The sequence below is a fragment of the Parus major genome, chromosome 7 (genome assembly GCF_001522545.3).
Source record: "Parus major isolate Abel chromosome 7, Parus_major1.1, whole genome shotgun sequence".
Taxonomy (NCBI): Eukaryota; Metazoa; Chordata; class Aves; order Passeriformes; family Paridae; genus Parus; species Parus major.
The window spans coordinates 16,850,620-16,873,418 of NC_031776.1; the positions used below are offsets into that span (position 1 = coordinate 16,850,620).

General features: G+C 36.5%; 1 long non-coding RNA gene across 1 annotated transcript; it reads left to right on the forward strand.

The window, feature by feature from the left end:
- The first annotated feature begins 13,410 nt into the window (after window positions 1-13,410).
- LOC117244752 lies at window positions 13,411-17,343 on the forward strand. Its single transcript, XR_004498410.1, has 3 exons — window positions 13,411-13,540; window positions 14,121-14,339; window positions 17,211-17,343. It is a non-coding gene; the product is annotated as an uncharacterized LOC117244752 (long non-coding RNA).
- Window positions 17,344-22,799: the final 5,456 nt, after the last annotated feature.

Below are 22,799 nucleotides of genomic sequence, written 5' to 3' on the forward strand. Positions count from 1 at the left end.
AGCTGAGGTGTGTCTGTTGTGTACAGGATCAACTTTTCTGGCTTATAGGAAGCACAGCTGCCATGCTATTATGATGATGATGATCCTTATGTATTTCAGACATTGGAGGCCTTATATAGAGCTGCATGCTTTGAAGGGGTGATTAGGGTCTTTAGTACACTGAATAAGTACTTAAATAATCAAACTGACAAGCTGTGTGGAAATATGGAATCCCTATTAATGAGAATTTTGGGTAGGGATCAGGGGACTATGTAAAAAGCAGGCAAAATTATTTGCCACAGACACAAACATCTCAATAAGATATAGCATGTTAATATCAGTATAAAGTGCTTCAATATCTACTAGAGACAAATATGTTTATTAATGAATAAATATGTTTTACATCATTAACTCTGGTCAGTTTTTCAAAGAGCATGATGTAGAAAATACTGGATGGTGAAAACTAGAGAAGGCCTAAGCTATTTTTGTCTCATTTGGCAGAAACTTGATCCATAGAATATTGGAACCAGCAACACTTCCTGTGTCTTGCTTGTAGTAATTAATATATTAATATCTACTTATTTTTTTCTTCAAAAGAACTACTTCCTTAACACTTTTATGCACTGGGGTAGCATAAGAGAGCTGGAAGCAATAGTAAGATGTGTCCAGGGCTTGAGGAAGCAATGAAGTGCTGACCAGATGCTGCATTTCCTGTTGATTTAAGGCATTAGTTCATTAGGCCACTAATCAAAACCATGTGCTCTGCTAACAAACCATTTCACCACTTGAGTGCTGGACCATGCACATACTGTTTCCACCTAATTGGACCTGATCCAAGTCAATGCAGTGTCTCTTGTTGGCATCAATTGGTGGTAGAAGAGGTTGTTTGAGAATGGTTGTCCTTGTTATTGTTTGTGTCTTCACATAACTCAGCTGAAAATATTTTAGCCGGAAATATGAAATTATTGTATATTTTCTGTATCTTGTTAGGGGAGCTTATGTTCCATAAAGTATCTCCCCTTATTACAAAATAAAAATAAATAAAAATAATTAGGGGCCCTTCAGGTTGATGTGCATAAGTGTTTGTTTTTCAGAAATCCTGTTGCTAACCTTTATTTTCTAAAGAAAGAAAGATGTCAAGGTATTGAGCAGACATAGAGATTGATTCATCATTTTAGTCCTGAGATAGGAGCTGAAACTGCTTGAGATACAGACTGGGCAAGGTCACCTCAGTAGTGCTTATGCTGACCACTGCTTTGTGTAAGGCAAAAATGTCCAACTTCACAGCTTATAGCAAGGCTTGATCTTGATGGCAGTATAAACAACCTCATAAAATCATATTCTGTAGTGTTTCTAAAAAGCCCTAAAAGCACGAACAAACATAACATGAAATTGTAACACATGTTTGTTTTTTCAGCTTAATGCAGTGCTATCACTCTCCAAATTAATTTTGTAAGTTTGGAAATAGTTATAAGAACAATAACTTCCTTGTACATGATAAAAACAGCTGATGAGAAAAGCAGGGAAGTTTGATCACTTAGACTTCACCAAATGGGAAGAGGGAGATATTAATTATCTCTGAGTAAAGCTGCGGGATCAATGTGTCGAAGAGGTGTACAAGAACAAAAAAGGAGGATGACTCATGGAGTGGAAGGTGGAAAGACGGAGCATCTTGATCAGGAAAGGACAAAAGAAATAGTCTGATTCCTCAGAAGCCAATGGAGGCAGACCTGCAAGCAAAGTACAAGGTGAGCAGTTTACAGCAATAACAAGAAATACTGCAGGGTTAGAGGATCATGCAGAGATGGTCACAGAAGAAAGCAGAAGTACTGCAGTGCTAAGGGAAAAGGTTTTCACAAAGTCACAGATATCAGAAAGCACGTGGAAGACAATCACAAAGGTGAAGAAGATGAAGATCAAGGGCGGAGAAGAGGACTAATGAGCCTGGGAGATTTAGGACAAGCAAGGAGAAGCACTGGTGCCTGCTGCACGGGAGATGAAAGAAGAGAGATTGATAAATAGGAGAAGGGATTTCTTCAAGCAAGTGAAAAGTATCACTGGGTAGAAAGTGAAGAAATCTGCCTTGATTGAGGCCAGAAAAATTTGGTGAGGCAAAGTGAAAAGAGAGGAACAGGTGAGAGTTCTTCAAGAGCATTTACACATGGTGAGAAAATGGAGGAAATTCTTACTTTATTTTTTGAGGTAATGCTGGCATACGCTGTTTCAGGGTAAGACGGTTTTGTGGTTGGAGAGTTGGGGAAACAGCACTACGGATGGAATTATGGAAACATCAAATGAAAGAAGATGTACACATGACCAAATTTACTCCTGGAGCATCACAATCAAAATGATACTGTTCTGATTGCCTGTGTTCAGTTTTACACACCTGACTCTGGGAAATAATAGCTTAGGGTAAAAAAAAATGTAACAACCAACCAAATCAACAAAAACCTTGCAAATTCAACCAGGGTAATTTATTGGGTTTTTTAGGAAACCATTTATTTTGGAATGAAATGTGCTCTGTGAGAAGCTGCTGGGCTTTGTTTGGGTTCAAACTGCCAGAGTGTGTCAAGCTTTCCTCAGGTTTGGCTTTTTTTTCCCCCCATAAGTAGAACTTGCAGGCATGGTAGGCACAGTAAGTCCCAGAGACAAAGAGTATGTATTACATGATTTTGGCTGACATAATATTTTTCAGTTGATCAAGGTATTCTTCTGCAGAAATCTCAGAAATGTTGACAGTATGTGTGTGAAGTCAGTCTTACTAGAGTAATTCCAAAGAAAACTTGGGAGTGAGAGCTCAGATTAAAAATGTGTCACAAAACTTGAACCCAGTATAGCCTGGTAGGAACACTGCATTTCACTGAGACTGGAAGAATTGTTGTATAGAAAGAAAAACTGAGAGGAGTCTGTTTGTTATTTTACTGCTTAGTGCTGGTACAGTCATAATTACTATTCCAAATTCATGATCTAAAATAACAAGGAAACATAGGAAAGAGTAGACTGTGACAGAAAGAAAATATTTGTTTCAAGTCATAGAGGTTGACATATCTCAATAGTCTTTATCCTTTTTTGGTCTGCTTCTCAAACTAAGCAACCAGAAAAGTGAGACAGAAGCACACAGAATCCATGTACTATATATATATGTATGACCAGTTAAAATTTTGTTTGCTCTTGATTTTATTTATTCAGTGTAACAAGAAATGTGAAGTCAATGACAGCAGTTTTCAGGAAACACATGACTGGTATCCTTTGATATTGAAGTAATAAAACTGGACTGTAGCAGTGCACTTTACTTCATAAACCTCTCTTTTGAGATTAAATATTGCTATTCCACAGTCATAAAAGAGATGTTCTCTACTTCCAAATTATACTGTGCTTTAAACTTTTCACAAAGTAAAAGGTAAGAGGACCATAATAGATATTTTCTTTACTTGAATTGTTTTATGTAACTTGAGTTTACTAAGTCAGAGTGTTTTACCTTCTAGAGTCAGTAGACTGGCCCTGCAAATACTTGAGTATCTTGTTGATCAGATGTCGTCAGCAGGAGAAAAGTAGAAAATATTTGGAGAGAATAACCCACAGATATGCATTCTTCAAGAGCTGGGCATTAACTACCATTCCTTGACTTTTATAAATAAACTGAAGAAAGGACTTTATTCCATAGCAAGAAAAAGCCCTAAAGTATACCTGACATGAGCTGGCTAGATGTCATTAGCATCAGAAACAACAGCAGATGAATAAAAAAATTGCAACTTCACTGGATTTGGTCCATCCAATAACTCCATCTCTTTCTTATTCTGGGGAGCCCAAACAGGAACAACACGATCCTGCTGCTTCATCTGTCTTCATATAGTAGCATCTTACGACGTGTATACTTCTAGTACTATAAGATTTATTTACCGTATAAATATTCACTCATTTCTATATATGACTATATGTTCTCTGTTTAAATTTGCTCTGCATTTGGATTTAATGGTTGCGAGACTTCATAATTTACAAATTACCACAGTTAATCCCTTCTGCTAAGAAAAACACATAATAGTCCATTGAGAGGGTTGCTTAATTTTGTTCAAGAATTTTTGAAATGAACAGTAAAATAAGGTAAATCATCAACTATCTAAACAGTTCTAATGTTGTTGTGACTTACATCAAGACCAGTAAAACAGGGAAAGCAATTATTGCATTATCTTAAATTCAGAAGAAATGCAACTTCTTTTTTACAGTAAGACAACATAAAACATCTCATCAGCAACAGTGGATATAAAAATTAAGAGTATACATTCCCAAATTAATTATATAAAGAGAAATCCACAGGCAAGGGCAGAATTGCATATAACACTATATTTCTCTTTTTGCTAGTGATGCACTTCACCTAATTTGTTCTGATTTTAATTTTGATGACTTTTTAAAGCAAAGTGTTCTTTCTAAGGCAGGGTTAGTGATTAATTTTACCAATATTTTTGATACCTGAATTATTTGTGTTTGTGCAAGACATTGCTCTTGTGCCCTTTAATCTCTCCTATTGTGTGTTCTCCTGTGATCAGGTCCACTTGTCCAGCATATTTCAACATACTATATTGTATACCATTACAGGTAATAGCCATTAAGGGTCTTTTCCAACTGAAATGTTTCTATGATTCTGTGCCTGTGTGGATCTCAGGGGGTTAGCCTCATAAAGGCAGGCTACTTTCCAATCTCTCTAGAACAGCCTGTTTCCAAAGTAAATAAGTCCCTTGAAAGACACAGCAGAGCCCCCTTTAGAAAGGTAGACTTCTCACTTTCCACCTCAGTGAATGAAAAAATGTCCCTTTGTCTATCATTGATCACAAAAGATGAGATGTGTCATTGGAGTTTTTCTGCTGACAGGGTTATCCTTCTAACATATGTACCAACAAAAGTTCCTATAGTGCTTCCTGAAATCTTTGTGAATCAAATGAACTATGTTAAAAACACTCCACAGAAAAGTCTGTCTTGTTGTTCTGGGCCCTCACCACTGCAGCTGGCTCTTTTTCTCTTTTACTATTGCTAGTTTGAAGTATCTATAAAGGTTTATGGCAAACCGGAGTATAGGAATGCTTTTATGAACTCAGTTACATCTCTGTAGATTTGCTTTCTGTTGTGGTACTTTGAGTTAAGACACTGCAGGATGGGGTTTGGCCAAAGAATAAAGTTAAATTAGCAATAAAGTGATTTTTCAAGCTTATTTTTGTGTTATCCTATGGCACAGTAACCCTTTTTTGATTTTTTGAGGGAGACTGCTGAATTTGAAATGGCAGGTTTTCATAGTAGTAAATCAGAAAAAAAAAAAAAAAAAAGGGAAAGGAAAAAAAAAAAGTCTTCCAGAAAATATCAAAACTCTTTTTTGGTAGCTACAGAAACCTCTCTTCATCTCTCCCTCCCCGCCACTTTTTTTTTCTATGGATTATAGCACTGAGCCTTAAGGTACTCCCAGTAACAAACAGGTAAAGGCTAGAGCTGAAGGTCAAGAAACTGACATGAAGACAGTTTGGTAGATAGATCTGGGATAATTAAAATGGCATATTCCATTGCAAAACAGACTACAGAAGACTGTAAAGGAAGCTAAGATAATTAAGAATTTAAGCTATATAAGACTGTGTGGCAGAGACAAATTTTTTGACTTAAAAAATCCTGGATATTTTCTTCCCCTGAAAGTACCTGAAATATATAGGTGAAAAATGGTATAAAATAGTAAAGTATTGCTGGTTTATTAGAGGGGTTTTTTTACTGTCCCAAGAGAGATTTTCCACAAATTTTCCTGTGTCTATATTCAGGTTAAATTCAGGTTTCAATACCTTGCTCATTTTATTGAATCTTCATTCTATGAAAGTATACAGGCCTTCTTTCCTGAAAATTGCTTGGTATAAAATCAGTCTTTTGTGCTTATCAAATTCTGAAACATTTATGTTTTTAATCTCGGGCAAGAAAATATTTATTGATCTGTGCACTACTAATGGGATTTTCTTAATATTATCTTGTTTATTGCTAGTATTTAACAATTTGTTTTCTGTGCATTTTTAAGTCTGAAAATGTCCAAGTCCAAAGACTGCTATAAAACATTCCTATTACTTATTGATATGTTATTAATTTGCCACTGACATTAAGTCACTGATGTGTTAACTGATCTATGGATTAGGCACAAATTCTCATCATCAACAACACGGCTAGAGGATGGTGCCAGTACAACTCTGTCTCACATGTTCATATTTTCTTTTCTCCCTGCAGAGCTTATACAATCATGATTTCAGACTTTTGTGTTAAATAGTGTTGACATGAGAAGAAACACAAATTCAAGGAGACTCCTGAGAAAGTTAATCTATCTCTGCACATTTTATTGTATCTACATGGGTGCTGAAGGGAAAAAATTAAACTTTTTGATAATGCTGCTGCTAGGCAAGCATACTAAAGAATTTGGGGGGCAGTGCAGTATTCATTAGAAAGGAACTATAGAGGATTCCCAGCATATTCAGGAGCAAGAATGTGAGAAATACTCTTGGCATTGTACTTGAATGCCAGCAGCACTAAGAGAGAAAGCAGGCAAGTCATTAGTGTACACTCCTGTACAAGCTCAGGTCTTGATTATCTCTTTCCAGTACCTTCAGAGAGTAGAGGAAAGAAGGCTGCTAAAAGACCTGTCCTTTCTGAAAGATCTTGGGTGCATAATTATATAGATTTACCTGGCCTTTTCCAAAGGGAGAAATGGCACCGTTTCTCCAGTCCCTATCCTTACTAGTCTTTCTGTTCTTCCTTTTTTCTAAACTCTCTGTTTATGTAAGTGCAATAATTTAAGTCCTTCCTGGTACAGGGAGTCAAGCATGTCTCTCAAATGTGAGGGGGCTGGGTCTCCCTTGTTTCCTGACATTGATAATGTCCTGAAGTAGCTGTGGACTGTGAGAAGATTCTTCTGAGTTTCTTCCTTCCTTACAAAAGTTCTGGTCTCAGTGAAATGCAGTGTTCAATCCTATCAGGCTATACTTGTTTCAAACTTTGTGTCAACATTTTTAATCTGAGTGTTCAGGGCCAAATTCAGAACAAATCTAATCAGATGCATCTCCTTGCTAAATAAAGCTGTCCTGCTCTCTGTAAGTTTGATTTTGATATGAAGCCATTGGCTTTTGACTGCATGAGTGCAAGTTTCCTATGCATGTGGCATTGCCTGATGCTCAGATGAGAACATCATGTCAGACATGTTTAATCATAACAGTGTTTATTCCTTTTACTCAGAATGTACCCCCTTCATGACAAATGTATGTAAATGCTGAGATAAAAATAGCATTTGACAAGATAGTTGGGTATGTTTCATTTTATTAACACATTAGTCAACTTATTCTGCAGAAAGTAATATGTGAATAGTAGATATGTATAAGATTAGCATAATTTTTTCAGTCAACATTTGTTCTGTGAGGTTTTTGATTACATTATTTTAATTAAGCAATAAGTCATGACAAGTACAGGATTTCATGGTGAGTATAGTGCTCCTAACAAGGTATTATAAAGCATGTGGCTGAAAGCTGAATGATTGTAACCATGCAAAATGTGTGCTAATGATTCCACAAGACTGACTAGAGTGCCCTTTGGTTTCTTTAATTAAGTATATATTATTGAACAAGAAAAGCATTTACTGGTCATAGTTGCGAGGACCCAGACTCTGCTCTGGGATGATGAGAAAGCTCTGAAGTTCGTGCTCTAAAGCCTTCTCTGCTGCCTCTGGAATTAGTTTCCTTATGAAACCACACTTTAACTTTTAAATAGATTTGGAGCACCTAATAATGACTATGGAGGAAGCCAAACTACCTGTCTGCAATTGCACAATGTCAAAAATAATGAATATGAATGAGATTATGGACCCCAAAAATATACATATTTTCTAAATTTGTCCTGCCAATCAAAGATTGGGAAACTGAAAATGTTTCATTTCTTTGTACCTGTCCACTGGTAACCAAAGAAGAATCCTGAACCAGAAATACTCTATATGTAACTTACTTTGTATAAAAGTCTGGGGTTAACAAACATCTGTTTATTTCAAACAGTTATATATTTTTTGCACTTTCACTTAAAGATGCAAAGTAATTTGGATTTCTGTGGCCAGTGGCTCAAAGTAATTAAATGTCTTTTTGGTGATTGTTCTTGAAACAGAAAGACTGAAGTAAACCTGGAGCTTATAGACCTGATTGTGTTGGGTTTTGATATTACTTTGTAGATACTTAAATAGGAAAGTGCAAATGATAATTTCTGGACCCTTGAGCATGTAAATCCTCACAACTTCACAAAATACTTCATTTTTGTTATTGTTCACTAGTCCCACCTATTTTTAGTAACCATTTAATGAGCTAAAGGAAAGATTATGTCTTCTCCTCCCTCCAAAATTAGTCCTCTGATAGGCATGTCATTCTATGATACAAGAATACTCTTTCCTCCTAGCAGCCTGATCTGAAAAACTGAATGGAATAAATATTGAGATAGTCCTGAGGTTATCAATTGTTCTTTTTCCGTGTAACAGCTCCCTTTTATAAATGCGTGTCTGGCATTAATTAAAATGTTCCTATTTTTTAAATTCAAGTCTGTTCAGAGAACAAGCAGTGATGAAGTATATTGTTATATTGCCCAACTGATTTGCTTATGCTTGATATAAACTGTTTCAGGAGAGTCTTCCAGATATTGTAGAACAGGTTGGGGTCCAGAGCTTGGTATAAGGAAGACAAAGCATTAGCTTGAAATTCCTTACAGAGTCTACAAAGGACTAAAATATTAGAGTTGGCTTGGTCTGGTGTTTCGTTGGTTTGGTTTACTTTTTTTTTTTGAGGAGTTGCAGCTTCCCATTGTTTGAATTGTGTATCACCAGATGTGACATGCTGTATATGGCAAAAGAGGAAAGTGATTCTCGATGAATCAGAATCTCGATGCCAAGTCCTCTGGGAGATTGAAATATCCTGCCTGAATATAAGTGGAACAGTAAGGAGAAAGTGGTTGCTCTCGGAATCCAAATGTGTGTGCTTCAAGCGATAAAAAACCTCAAGAACTACAGCTTGATTTGACCTTTTGCCTTTTGTTATCATCTAAGTCCTAGGAATCCTGTTTGCAGAAAATTAGACTTGGAACACTGTTTGTTTCTTGCATTAACCTTAGTAGTGAGTGTGAAGATGATTCACTGTTCTTACATACCTAAAGGTAATATGAGAGATGAAATAGGGTTAAAAACTGTCATGAGATATAATAAGCATTCATACATTTTATCTGACTTGGGGCATTGAATCCATGGAAACATTGGCTTTTACACATCATTTTATCATTCACAAAATTAAGTAATTACATTCTGGGAGAAATGCACTGGCATTGAATATACAGTATCCAGACTATGCCACTACAGGTAGCAGATTGAGTTTAACTAGCCATATGGATTGTAATTGTCTAAGTATGATTAATTCATAATGTTTGTTAATTTTATGCCTTATATTATGGTTTGTTACTATAATGTCAGTATTGTCTCTTTTTTTTTTCTTTCTTTTTTAATCTAAGTTTTGATGAGAGCCCTCAAGGGATTTTAATCTTATTATGATACTCACTAATGATGTCCTTATATTCTGGGGTCTCATCAATAGCTTGTTCTCCTTGCTGGAAGTTTCATGGAAAAGGGTTCTGAAGTTAGAACAGATGGTGCATCAGTCCATTGCAGAACTCTGTTTTCAGCCAGAGGAAAACTTTATACTGAAGGTGGAAATAATGGTTTTCTGCTTAGCTTATTGTAAATTCTAAATGGGGTGATTGAAGACTATAATGATCACTGCTGTTTGATGCCTATGAGTTTTAACATCTGGCTAATGCCTTTATTAGCCATAACAGTAAGAAAAAGCACTGTAGACTTTTCTGTTTCTTTCTCTTAAACAGATTATAGCTCATGTGTATATATGTTGTTATATACACACAAATATGTAAGCTTGCATATATGCTTCATATATGTAAATCATTGTCTATATCAATATCTGATTTGCACAACCCTGAAGTGGAATATTACACAATAACATTTCTGTTGTAATAAACCAGCCAAGCCTCAGTTTCCTCATGCAGGAAAAGCCAAATCATTATTGCATAGGTCATATTTTATAGGATTATCAAAAGGCACCGTATTGAATTTAATTGGTCAGCAATACAGTGAAGTTCATTTCATTGGTCCAGAAGGGCATTTGTATATGTCCATTAAATTTTCTCTCTCTAGATATGTTTACATATTTTCTTCACTGATTCTAATGGGACACATCTATTGTTTACGCAAGTACAGACTTATTCTTCTCCCCAAGAGTAGGTTGTTATGCAAACAAATTCTCATTCCCAAGGTTGTTTTGCATGGGAACCTGCAAGCTACTGCTAGCTTAACTCAAGTAGCAGGGCCTAAACCATATTTTTTAAGACCTGTCCTTTATAATATCTATACCTGTCTGCAACAATTTCAATGCCAACACCAGGCTTTCTATTTTTAATACCCAAATTTGATTTCTACTCTAGCAATTGGAATTATTTGAGTTGACATCTTTATCTACTCTTGCCTACATATCCAAGCCACTAACCCAAAGTAAGTTAGCAAATATGTCTGCTTCTCATGTAGGTTCCAAGAAGAAAGCATTAGTAGGATTGACAGAATTGGTCTTTCTAAAGGAGGCTGAAGATCATTTTCTTCAAAGTGATAGATTGCCCCATCATTTGTCATACTTGACTTTTCAGCAGGTCATTCACTAAATCACCAAAGCCACTAGTCTGTTCTGTCATTCCGTTATAATTGATTTGATGGAATATTGTTAACTCAAATTGTGATTAAAGAATAATATTTTCATGGGGCAGTTAAAAAGTTTTTTCTCTACTTACATTTTTTCTTTGCTTGGTTGTACTTCAATCTAGATAACGGAAACAGTTTAGGAAATTTCATTTTAGAAATGCAGATAGTATTGTCTTATTCAGCAACTTGGCCTGGTATTGAAACAAATTGCCAAAATCTCTAACAGCACTGTACTTCTGTTGTTTTGTTGTTTGGGGTTTTTTCAATGGTCTGGCTATATTTAAAAAAATTGGAAAGTCTTACTCAACTTTAGGCAAATGCTGTGAATGCTTTGAATTCAATGGAACCTTAATCACAGGCTTAAGATGTTATTCTGAATTTGGGCTGAAACACCTAACAAAACACAAACAAAATCCAGTGGTCTGGTCACTGTTTAACATTGTTATCAGGTTTTGCCCCTGAAGATGTGGTGCTTTGTAGATTTTTGCCACAGTTGTCTAGTCAATGAATTATTCAGACTGGTCAAATCATTAAGCTTTTGAAATAACTATGTGGGAATTTAAAATTATTTTTCTCTATTTCTTAATTTTTTTCAAATTGGCAATGTATTTGTAACTAATGTTGCCTAGTGTCAGCTACAAGATAGTATAAAGATATATGTAAGTGACTTATCTTCATGATCAGACGGAATAGGAGGAGGCTGACAGTAGTTTGGTGATCACAGGACAATGCTGTTGACAAAAAAATCAATGATCACAGAACTGTGATTCCTTTTAGCTGCTAATATTTTTTCTGCTTTTTTTTCTTACAGTGTGAGTTGAAAAACATCTTCCTGTACATATCTATTAATTGATTTAATTTCTGTATAATCAAATTTTACATTGGACCAATAATTTTCCTTCTCTTTTTTCCCTCAGATGTAGTTAAATTCATAACAACACCCACAAAGTAAGTTTTGATGTATTCATTTCCTTTGCAGGGAACAGTAATGCCCATTCTCCAGTAAAATAAACACACTCTACATGTTAAAATAAAAACATTCAACAGGTTAAGCTCCCTAAACAGACTTTAATGTGATTTATATATATTGCTGTAACAATCACCAGGACGCATAAAATATAAACTAATACATAGTAAAACATCTGTGATTTGGTGACTAGTCTTTCTGTTCAACACTTTTCTACAGTGCTGGTTATTTATGCCTTTGTGCCTTCCTCAACGTGACTGTTTTGTCTCGCATAGTGACTGCAATGACAAAGACAATTAGCAGAGTTGCAGTCACTATGTGTTTCTAATTACTTTATATCAATTTTAGAGAATCCTAAGTAATTGACAAATTTGACTTAGCTCTCTGAGCTTCTCAATGGGATGGAAAGTAACCAGAGAAGAGTGTCAAAAGTACTGAGAGATGGCCAGTGCGTCAAATGTGAATAAAACAGCAGCCAGCTCTGTTCTGAGTAGCTAGATCAGCTAATCATCCATTGGTACACCATTCTCAAAAGTGTATTCTCAAAATACCAAACCAAGCTGTAGAACAAGGCCATGCCAGACACCTCCTAGTGTCTGATGATGCAGTAATAACAGCATATGGGGAAAGAGAAGAAGATAGCAATTTGTAGCATGATAGGGCTTAGTAGGGGTTTTGTAGTCCTTGACCTATTGACTACTTCCCCTTCTTTTTTTTTTAAACTTTTTTACCCCTGCTTCATGACTCTAACATCTGAAAGGCACATGAAGCCTGCTCCCCACCAGGCATACAGCTCACCCCTCTGTCTGCAAGCCTGCCTTGCTTATTCATGCTTCCAGTTATGGAAACACTAAGGTATATTTTATTTTGCAGGTAGTTCCTGGGAAAAAATGGAGATGCATTTAATGATTGCTTCTGTGAATTTTCATTTGGCCTAGGATGAAAGAGCTCTAAGAATCAGCTGAGGTCTGACCCAAGCTTATCTCCATAGGGTATTCATCAATTCTGCCAAGCCAGACCTTGCAGTATGATTTCAGAGCTTCTCTGGTGCATAGATTTACTATACTAAGTCCTATTAACATGCATGGTTGTGCTATATTTTAAGATCATAGCATTTTATTGAAATTGCTGTAGGGATGTCTGTCTTATGTCAGGAAGATATAAGTATTAGGATAGTTGAGTTCTGTCTTTCTGTGTGCTTGAAACATCTAGATTCCTTTTTAGCTCATCTCTTGGGTAAAAAAAGAGCACTGCTGCAAAGAGCAGGGTTAGGCAAAAACTGCTTTAAGAGGACTGTGTACACTTAATGATAATATAAGTTAGAAACATCTGAAAATGTTGTATAACACTAGCCCAATCTTGCCTAGAGAAATAAAGTGATCATTCGAGAATTTTCACTTCTATATCATCAGCTCTTTCTGAAGTAGCATAATTTAAGCATTTCCCAAGAAGATAATTCTTATTTGTCTTCTTATTCCTTCTCTTTCTCTTAAATACATATTCCAGAATAGTTATTTGGTGTGGGAAATTCTTTATATATATCTGGAGATTTCTTACAGTTTTTTTAGTGCTACAGGGATGTTTGTAAAATATATGCCTATGTCAGGTTATCTGTTATCTTTAATTTTAAAATCTTCTTACTCTAATTTCTTACAACTAGAAGCAACTGTGACACTATAACAGAATCACAGAATGCATTGAGTTGGAAGAGACCCACAAGGATCATTGGGTCCAACTCCTGGTCCTGCACAGGACCTTCCCCAAGAGTCAAACCATACGCCCAAAATGCTGAAATGGGGAAAAGCCAGGTAAAAGAAATTATGTTTTCAAATACACTCCATAAACACCTGCTTTGCTTGCTTGGGCTTTTAAAGGGAAATATTTTTGTAAAACAAAATGTGTGTTCAAGTTCAATACTTCAAAAGCATATTCAGTATAATCATAGTAGATCTATGATTCTGTGAATCACAGTGTGAACCCCAGGTAAGCTGAGTAAAATTGGTACATTTTGCAAATACTTTTGGTTGGGTTTTTGGTTGTTGTTGTTGGATTTGGGTTTGGGAGGTTCTTTTGTAGATTATGTTGTCTATAATACCTTAATGTTATCTATATTTTAAAGTCTTATAATTTATTTTTAGGGGATGTATTTTCCTTCTTTGTTCCTATGCATTTTCTCTACATTTCATATAGGCAGTAGTCCATACTTTGTTTAATTTATAATTTTCCTTATTTTTTCTCCTTTGTTTCTTAAGCCAAATCCTTTTAAAACAATACCAGCAAAAGAGAAATTCTATTAGAATATATATCAGGTGTTGCAAGTTCAGTGCTAACTTCTAAATTTTTTATGTTTCTTTTTCTACTTATATTTTCTGCATATGAAATGATCAGAAGTCAGGAACTTATTTCCAGTTTATAGCCATATAAAGAGAAAATATACTCTGAAAATGTCCTTGTCATTAGAGGCCAAAGCTGCAACATAAGAGCTACAACAACTTGAAGTTAATGCCACTGTGAAGCGACATTAGCCTTAAGGCTCTGAATACTGTGAACATTTGGTGTTTCTCCATCCTTCGGTGGAGGAGTTGGAAGTCTCTAAGATATCTTCAGGTAAAATAGGATAAATGAATGACTAACATATTACATAGCTATGGCTAAAGGAAATCAACTTCCAAAATTCAGCTGAAAGTTTTCCACATAGTGCAAAAAAGCTTGTTTTCAACAATTGCAAAAACCCAAGTCTGCCACAGCCATGACAGCCCAAAATAGATTGTGCTTGGTGGAGATAATGACTGTATTCAACTGAATCTGTGAACTATCACGGACAATAGTGAAGTCAGTGAATAATTACTATTACTTCTGTGCAGTGTACTCTTTACATAAGTTTCAGAAATGCTTTTAATAATATTGGTGTAATCAAAATAAGTGTTATCATGATGATTATCATGTAAGACATGAATAACCAGGCATACAAGAATGATACATATCATGCTATATAAGCAATTGTCCAATACAGAGCAATCAGATTCATAGCTCAAAAACCTTCACTTGTATGGTGGATCTCAAAATGAGAATTCTTCTCTCTCTACATGTATGTTTGGTGTTTTCTGTGAGGTGCCTGTCATTTTAACAAAAGTGACATGCAGAGTAAAGTGGAAAGGTCCTGTTTCAACCTGGGAAGAGGGTGGGGCAGACAGATGAATTGTTCCGTATTTTCTATGAAATCTTAATTGATTAGACGATCACCTTTATTCACCACAGAAAGACTTCTTTCTTTATGATGGATACAACAGCAGGAGAGCAAACTGTTGGAATTGATATACTTTGTTGCTTATCTGAAAGGAGATTTTTTGCCCTAATTTTGCACAATAGTAGAAACTTCCTTTAAATCCCATTTTCCTAACCATCGCCTAGAATAGCTCTTGTTGTTAGATTCTAAGGACTCTATTGTGGCTTTTAAGCCAGAGCCCACAGTAGGGGTTGTGGAGGGATGCACCGCCCCCAAGAAACTCCTAGAGGGTTTGTACTTGAGGACAAATCTGATGATAGAATTTAAAAATGGAACAGACCATTGTAGATCATCCAGTCCTCCTATCTGCCAGCACAGGATTTTCCCTCCCAGATATTCTTAATGCATTGTTCAATGTAAAAGTCTCAACTCTGGGAGTTTCCAAAGCTTTGCTTGGAAAATTTTTGCCTCCTTTTTTCCCTCAGAAGTAGGAGGACACAGCAGCAGCCATGACCATGTCTTTTAATATATATCTGTGTGTACTTTGGACTGGCTTCTGCCTGCTGGCTGGTGTGAATAGGGGGCAGATGGATACGACATTTCTCTTTACTGTCTCCAGATGACTTAAAAATACCACGTGATCCCTGTGCCCTAGGAGGAGATTTGGAACTGCCTTAAACCATCACCTGTCCTTTAATGAATGTCTCAGATTTTTAAAAGTGTGATCTAAAGTGTAATTGCTCTGTTCTGTAATGTGGTGCAGTTAATTTGTGTTTCAGTCAGAAAATGTTGTCCTAATTTTCTGGGTGGTGATTGCTCTCCCAACCAGTGAAATTGGCTTGAATGTTCCAGTGCATTTTGTTTACTGTTTAAAGGCTGATAAAACTCTCATGTATTATTTCTTTTTTGGAGAATAATAATAGTTCATTCTTCAGTCTTCAGTGTTGATATACCCATCTTCCAGAAGGATTTTGAGAGATTTCTATTATCAGATATTTCACAACACTTTTGTAAGTGCTGTTGGAAAGCAGACACTGAATTTTCAGAAGTTATTCGAGTCTGTAGTGTAGATGAGCCCCCAATCCTGCAAAAAATATCTTGTGTTTAACACTGTTGTAAGTGCGAAATACTGTCAGATTTATAAATATCAACTCAGAGCTTGATGAATCCATGGGATAAACATATTAATGCTGAAGTATGTTGGCATTTACACATCAGGCAGTGCCTATGAAGTCTCCAGTGTCTTTGGATTAATGTAATAAGTAGTGTAAATAGGACTGTTTTTTAGGGAGATCTGTGGGAAGTCAGAGTTGTACAAAATCTGCCTGCCAGTAGTGATTATAATAGTCATAGAAAACCCTGAAGGCACCATGAAGATTAAATTTCCATTGGTGTATGTACCATTGTTCTTTGAGAATCAGTATATGAAACACTATAGAATTTTTAACCCAAGTGATTGGAGGTTAATCTTGAGCAAACACAATTTAAAAGGGTTTTTCCACTTTCAAAAGAAAGTTTTTAAGCTCTACTTCTCTGCGCATTCTTAAGTGGGGGGGAGAAAAGAAATCTCTAACTAGCAAAGAAAATCTTTAGAGGCAGAGAAAACTTCGTAAGTAGAAGTAGAAGGGATAGAAGCAGATGAAAAGCCACTTAAAATGGAAGGTGGCCCATTTCCTTGATCTCATGATATGTGGTAAACCTGAGGAATTATGAAAATGCTTTCATTAATGCATATTTTGCAAGATATACAAAACATAATTTTTCCATTGATAACCCATTGTAGTGTTTTGGAGGAAAAAAATTAGTTTCAATTGGACACTATGAATCTGGTTCAAATGAACATTGCAACAACTTAGTAACATGCAGGTGGCCATGACAATGGGTTCTTGCTTTTTTTGGTAAAGTTCTGTCAGCACCAAGTAATGAAAGTATTTCAGTAAGACTTCCAGGGATTGAAAGGAACTATTTTTAAACAGTATATTTATCTGCAGTATCCAGAGGTGACACTGCCTATGTGAGTACATTTGGCTCAGGCTGGAGTTCATAAGTAAAATTACCAGATTAATCAAAGCATCAGGCTAGCTTGCCACAATAGAAATGTTTAATTTTAGATGCTAAGGTATTTTCCATTTTAAAGCTACAGACAGACTTAAGGTAGAAAGCCAGATTTCAATATCTAAAGTTCTTTGTCAGTTTAATTAGCTGTTGCCTGGCTTTCTAATAGTTTCAGAATCTGAATTCACTTATTACAGTTAGATGTCTGCGGGGCCTGGGGTGAACCACAGAAGAGTACCTCTTCCAAAAATCAGATGAATTTTAGAGCTGTTCCTAAGAGGCATTTTCCATCTACATCATTGTCCTGCTTCATTTTGTGCCACTTTCAATTTCCAGGTAGGAAAAAATACATGGAGCATTGTATAACTCCTGAGCATAATTTCTCTCCAAAACCTCTTTCAGACTTTACGCCTTTCCATTTCCCATTAAGTGGCAAAGACTTAATAGTTGTCCTATGGGTGTAAAGATATGGATGCATTTCCATTTCTGTGAAAAAGCAGCACAGACAGGATGATTCTTTATCTGTATATTTTGCAATTTACTTATAATTTGTTTATTCTTTGCAAAATATTTTGAAGACTGTATGTACCTACATTTCCCAGCGCTTCCTTCACTATATTTCGCACGCTTCATCCCTGCAGTGACCTCATGGGCTTTCTGCCATCTGTCATTATTCCTTTATTCTAATGTATGGTGCAGTCTCACGTAATTTATGACTTTGCCTGATATTTATTAGATAGACAGGATTATTGCCCACAGATGGCTGTGGTTCACAGCCAGAGGCATCTTCACAGAACTAGTGGGAAGAGATTTATTCATGTTACCATGTGACTTCTACTGTAAGCTAATTTTAGCTCTGTGTTTCTCTTGATAAGTTAAAATGAAACAAGAACTCAGGGTCAAATTTATTATTGTTTCAAGTGATGCAGTTTCATTGATTTCTATTGAGTCATACCTGTATGTCAGGTGTAAAATCACTTGTCCATTTTTTTTCATTAGTAAAATAAAATGCATGAGAGTATATTTTAACTACAATGCATGTGTGCACTTACAAATATTTCTGGTCTTGAAGCTGCACCTTTGGAGCAGAAACAACAGAAAAGATTTATAAAGTCATACAGTTGTTGCCAGTAGATGACATTGTCTGCCAGCTTTACATTTTCTCTGCTTCTTTTTATGGGCCACTGGAGTCATATATTCTGTCATTCTCAGTGTGAGACTCGGAACATTTCTTTGGCAAAGTCAGGGAGACTGGCGTGTTGAAAGTGAGCCAACGCAGTCAGGTGGTTTCATTTGTACTTGATTTTAAGACTAGTTTTTGCAGCAGATAGGACGGGAAAATTGTATTGTATCTTTTTGGTGTGTTTGTTTCATTGCTAGTGAAATAGCTGCTGCTGGGAAATTTAAGAAATCTAATTGGTAATAAATACACTGAGTTTAATAGGTGGCTTTCCTAATATCTGTAAATGCAATTCAGTATAGTGCAGCCTTGAGTGGGTCTGTGTTATAACATTGCAACTACCAGTATACAAATTAAAGTGCCTACATACTTCCTTGCTGTAGACTGAAGCAGAAATTCCCAGCCTGCAGATTGTAAGCTATAGGGCATTTATAAGAACTTGGTCTTGAGTGGAATGGTGCTTGAAACAAAAGTCATCTGGAATACACATTACAAGATTCTGCTGCAGGAGAGCTAGGAACAGAAGTAGACATAGGAAAATGCTCCATTCTCACCCTGCAAGGTACTAGGCACCCTTTCTATTTCACTGAGAAGTCAGTGGGAATTAAGAGCACTCAGCACTTTCAGCTCCATGTAATTCAAGAATGCCATATGTAGTTAAATATGTTAAACCAAAAGATGAAGTAAGTAAATATGCTAGGTGAGGTTCTGCCAGCAGAGTTGTTGATGCCAGCATCAATATAAATTCCCACTATTTGTCATTACTACTTTTGTTGTTATGACAAAGATGATGCTGGCAGTATTTTTGAAGTTTTGCTTTTCTGCATTGAAGCTAATCTGGCCTAACACTTGTGAAGAGCGCATCTGATCATACTTTCTGACACATATGTTACCTCTGTGCAACTTTAAAACCATTGCACTCATTCCTCAAAATGGATATGGGTAAGAAGAGAATTTCCATTCTGCTCCCACTGTCCAGTCTGGTTTTCAAGCATGCTTGTTATGAATAAGACAACAGAAAGTAAAGGGAGCATGCTTGCATGTGGAGGATTTGCAGTTGTTTGCTTTGACAACAGGAACTCAACACTGTTTTGTTCTTCTGTGATCATTAAAGTTGAGCTGTTGAGCTGGCATAGAAAAGAATGCAATACATGCCTCACTGGAAGCTATAAACCATGTGTAGGTGGGTCAGCGCATCTGAGAACAAGTTCACTGTTTCAGGTGCAACACCTGCAGGATTTAACCCTATGGAAAAGTATCTCCTCATCCTTTACTGAAGACATTTCTAGGAGGTACAGGCTAATTTCAGATTTGACATGTCAAGACACGGAGAAGAGTCATTGACACAGCAGGTGCATTTAAATATAACTGTCTAATTATACATTGATGCAAGCTTGCTCCCAAGAAACTAAATGTACAGTGCCATGGAAAACATGGTATCTGCCTATCATGCTGTTAAATAGAACAGCAGTCTCTGGTAGTCAGGCACATTTCATGTATGAAATCATAAAAATCATGGTGCGGTAAGCATCTGATCATACCCGTTCTTAATCAAGTATTGTACTGGTTTATTCTGGAGCTGACTTAATTTTCATCACGGTAGCTGGTACATGATTAAGTTTTGGGGTTGTGCTAAACACAGAGTTGATAATATAGTGATGTTTTCATTATTACTGAGCAGGGTTTACACAGGGCCAAGGCATTTTATGCTTTTTGTACTGCCACAGTGGTGAGGATGTTGGGGATTCATGGGAGGTCGGGAGGAGACACAGCCAGGGCAGGTGACCCCAACTGACCAAAGGGATCCAGACCATGTGGCATCATGCTCACGATATAAAGTGAGAGGAAGAAGGAACTGGGGACATTTGGACTGATGGCATTTGTCTTCCCAAGTCAGTGTTACATGGGGTGGGGCCCTGCTCTCCAGGAGGTGGCTGAACACCTGAGGTGGCTGAACATCTTCCTGCCCATGGGAAGCAGTGAATTAATTCCATGTTTTGCTTTGCTTGTGTGCATGGTTTTTGCTTTCTTCTGTTTGTATCTCTACCCATGAGCTCTCTATCTTTTACCCTTCTGACTGTCTCCCCAATCCTGCTGTCATGTGAGAACTGTGTGGGGTTTGGCTTCTGGCTGGGGTTAAACCTCAAGAAGTATGTGCACTTACTTCCCTTCTGCAGATTTGAGGGTTTGCAGATTGTAACATCTATGCAGGTTGTTAACAGAGAAAAGTTCTGAAGCTTGAGTAGGTATTTTAAGGTTTGATTTCAAGCTTATTTAGTTAGTTTTGATTTGAAAGTTGTGCAATAGAATTCCTAAATCAGTTTTAAATCAGCTGTAATAGGAGAGGATAACAGAGTGATGTTGTTCTGCAGCTACTGCTAGTCTAATTCTGGCACATGGGAAAGTTCACTGGTGGCTAAATCTGAGCCTGGAGCCTTGTTGTGTGCTGGGGGTGTGAGGCATGGTCCTAGCTTGAGGGCATATTTCAGGGGTAGAAGTGTTTTCTTGCACTTCCCACATGCCCTATATCAAAATTCTTTGTTTCAATTGGCAATTCTTCCCTAGACTAATGATACTTTATCTCTACTCAGTTGTTGAAGTCTAGGCAGACAAGCAAATATAGAGAAATGGGAAACACAATGAAATATTATCTCAAATGATAATCAGAGAACAATTGTTATTATCTATGGAGAAAATCTAAGTTGTAAATAAGAGGTATTGCACATTAAATGGATTGTGTTATCTATTAATTTACTTGCACAGTGAAGAGCAGGCACTCCCCTTATGTGCCAAATGCTATAGATTGCTGCAGGTTTGTTCTTTCTGTCTTTTGCTCAGTATCCAGTTCAATACTCATATTTACAAATTTTTACTGTGCAGTCAGCTGTCTGGGGCTTTTACACCTAATTTTGCCATGCTTTCTTCTTTACACTGACTACATCTGTATTTAGCTAGTAGAATTGACTCTGAAATGTTGATATCATTCAGAATTGCAATAATTGAACCCAATAATCAATAAATGTTTTGAGATAATATGTATTCCCCAAATAGCCATTACAAAATGCACTAAATTTTCTTAGCACTCTCTGAAATACCCCTGCTGAGAAGTAAAATGTTGCTGTAATGTACACATTCAGTCTAAGACTACCTAATTAATGACTGTAAATGCCATCTTCTCTTAGTCATGATGAAGAAAGGCTATTTGTTTTGAGCCCAAAAACATTTACTGAATGACAAAATAGATATTCAAAGCAACCCAGAACAAAGACCATGAACATTGTGTAATAAAGAAGATGAACATTCATGGTGAACCTTTTAGTATCTGAGTTTGAGATGTATCTTCAGTGAGATTCCTTGGTGTTTTCATATCAATCAACCAGACAAAAATTGCAAAGTGAAGGGTGTGACTCATGTGCTCACTGGTATATTCAGCCAAAATTACAGAGCTGAGCAGATCCCATAATTTCTGGTTTTCCAGCACTGTCTCTGGCTCACAGCATCACTTCACCATCACCACCCTGCCAAGAATTGCTACATTCAGCAGTCACTAAAATGTCATATATGCAGAAACCATTCATCAACCTCAGACTCAGCTTATACAGTCTTTTATTTAAGGCAAACATCAATCCCATTTCATTTCTGTTGCCCATATCCCTTTATACATTCACTCTCTAAGATTCTGCTGCCATCTGTAGCCAATGCTTAAGCCACAGATTTATTTGAGCCAAGATACTTCCTTTGGGAGAGAATTTTTTTTTCTCTGTTTTTTTCATGTTAGTCATAGTCTGAAGAGTCTGTCCTGGAAGAGCTACAGAGATGGAAATGGACTGGATATCTAGAGATGGAAATGGATGGTGAAAACTGACTCTTTGATGAGCAAGAAATAAAACAGATGGTTATTATGTGAGCTGGTATAACTTATGTCTTTATTCTCATGAATTTTTCTAGTTTTTATTCAGTGTTGTTTTCTCTCCTTGAAATATTACTATCTATCTCTGTAGTGACCTCAGTTCTTAAAAATTATGTTTTAATTTGTTAGGATTGCATTGCAGACTACTTCAGATCCTCCCTAATTCTGACTAAAATATTGCTGTGCCAAGATATTCAATTTCTCAAAAGAATTTTGCTAATTAATTTATTGCTTACCAAGTGTTGATTTATAGGTCACGTTAGAAACACCTTTTTTTTGCATCTTGTAACTATTTAGAACATAAATATATATAATAAAAAATTATTTGCTTTTGTTGCTTATTACTATCAGATGGGACTGCATACAGCCACACTGCATTTGTCTTTCTCTAAACAGTTTTCTGCAAGGCTGAATCCTCCTGAAGACCTAGGAAAACTTTGGGAAATCCTATGTTTGCTGAAGAGAGCAGTTCACTGCTCTTCACAGACTGCTGATTCTGGTCATAGCCATAAAAGGCCTAATTACAGCCTTTACTGGAAACCCTGTAGTATCCTTGGCACCTGCTGCTGCTGCACAGTGAGTACTTTTCTTATTGCACAATGGATCTGTCCTTTTCATTGCTTAACAGTCTTCCTTCTCACACCTTCAAACAAATACCATTGTTTCCTGGAGAAAGAACGTTTAAAGGGTGCTGTA